Source organism: Ptiloglossa arizonensis, unplaced genomic scaffold, assembly GCF_051014685.1.
Source record: "Ptiloglossa arizonensis isolate GNS036 unplaced genomic scaffold, iyPtiAriz1_principal scaffold0027, whole genome shotgun sequence".
Classification (NCBI taxonomy): domain Eukaryota; kingdom Metazoa; phylum Arthropoda; class Insecta; order Hymenoptera; family Colletidae; genus Ptiloglossa; species Ptiloglossa arizonensis.
Window position 1 is genome coordinate 105,657 of NW_027478397.1, and position 2,248 is coordinate 107,904.

Sequence of the window (2,248 nt, forward strand, 5' to 3'; positions counted from 1 at the left end):
AACGGATAGACGAACTCGAAAAATTCCGTTTGCATCTGAAAGTAGAAACTCGCCCGATTACAAAGGTATGTGTATTTTTCCCCTAGGCCTTTGTAGTTATTGGTTTCGAGTATCAGACTTGCGAAAATTTTGATTGTTTCTCAACCATTCCTTAACTTCAAACATCTATATCTCTCGAACGGATAGACGAACTCGAAAAATTCCGGTTGCATCTGAAAGTAGAAACTCGCCCGACTACAAAGGTATGTGTATTTTTCCCCTAGGCCCTTGTAGTTATTGGTTTCGAGTTTCAGACTGGCGAAAATTTTGATCGTTCCTCAACCATTCCTTAACATCAAACTCCCATATCTCGCGAAAGGATTGACGAACACGAGAAATTCCTGTTGCATCTGAAAGTAGAAACTCGCCCGATTACAAAGGTATGTGTACTTTTCCCCTAGGCCATTCCAGTTATTGGTTTCGAGTATCAGACTTGCGAAAATTTTGATGGTTCCTCAACCACTCCTTAATTTCAACCTCCCATATCTCGCGAAAGGATTGACGAACTCGAGAAATTCCTGTTGCATCTGAAAGCAGAAACTCGCCCGATTACCATGGTATGTGTATTTTTGCCCTAGGACATAGTAGTTATTGGTTTCGTGTATCAGACTTGCGAAAATTTTGATGGTTCCTCAACCATTCCGTAATTTCAAGCTGCCATATTTCGCGAACGGATTGCCGAATCCGAAATATTTCTGTTGCATCTGAAAGTAGAAACTCTCCCGATTACAACGCTATGTGTATTTTTCCCCTAGGCCATTGTAGTTATTTGTTTCGAGTATCAGACTTCCGAAAATTTTGATTGTTTCTCAACCATTCCTTAACTTCAAACTCCCATATCTCTCGAACGGATAGACGAACTCGAAAAATTCCGGTTGCATCTGAAAGTAGAAACTCGCCCGATTACAAAGGTATGTGTATTTTCCCCCTAGGCCTTTGTAGTTATTGGTTTCGAGTATCAGACTTGCGAAAATTTTGATTGTTTCTCAACCATTCCGTAACTTCAAGCTGCCATATCTCTCGAACGGATAGACGAACTCGAAAAATTCCGGATGCATCTGAAAGTCGAAACTCGCCCGACTACAAAGGTATGTGTATTTTTCCCCTAGGCCTTTGTAGTTATTGGTTTCGAGTTTCAGACTTGCGAAAATTTTGATGGTTCCTCAACCATTCCTTAACTTCAAACTCCCATATCTCGCGAAAGGATTGACGAACTCGAGAAATTCCTGTTGCATCTGAAAGCAGAAACTCGCCCGATTACAAAGGTATGTGTACTTTTCCCCTAGGCCATTCCAGTTATTGGTTTCGAGTATCAGACTTGCGAAAATTTTGATGGTTCCTCAACCATTCCTTAACTTCAAACTCCCATATCTCGCGAAAGGATTGACAAACTCGAAAAATCCGGTTGCATCTGAAAGTAGAAACTCTCCCGATTACAAAGGTATGTGTATTTTTCCCCTAGGCCTTTGTAGTTATTGGTTTCGAGTTTCAGACTTGCGAAAATTTTGATGTTTCCTCAATCATTCCTTAACTTCAAACTCCCATATCTCGCGAACGGATTGACGAACTCGAGAAATTCCTGTTGCATCTGATGGTAGAAGAACGCCCGATTACAACGGTATGTGTATTTTTGCCCTAGGCAAAAGTAGTTATTGGTTTCGAGTATCAGACTCGCAAAAATTTTGATGATTTCTCAACCATTCCTTAACGTCAAACTCCCATATCTCGCGAACGGATTACCAACTCGAGAAATTCCTGTTGCATCTGAAAGTAGAAACTCGCCCGATTACAATGGGGTGTGTACTTTTCCCCTAAGCCATTCCAATTATTGGTTTCGAGTGTCAGACCAGCGTAAATTTTGATGGTTCCTCAACTATTCCTTAACTTCAAACTCCCATATCTCGCGAACGGATTGACGAACTCGAGAAATTCCTTTTGCATCTGAAAGTAGAAACTCGCCCGATTACAATGGTGTGTGTATTTTTGCCCTAGGACATGGTAGTTATTGGTTTCGAGTATTAGACTTACTAAAACTTTGATGGTTTCTCAACCATTCCGTAACTTCAAACTCCCATTTGTCGCGAACGGATTGACGAACTCGAGAAATTCCTGTTGCATCTGAAAGCAGAAACTCGCCCGATTACAACGCTATGTGTATTTTTGCCCTAGGCAACTGTAGTTATTGGTTTCGAGTATCAGATTTGCGAAA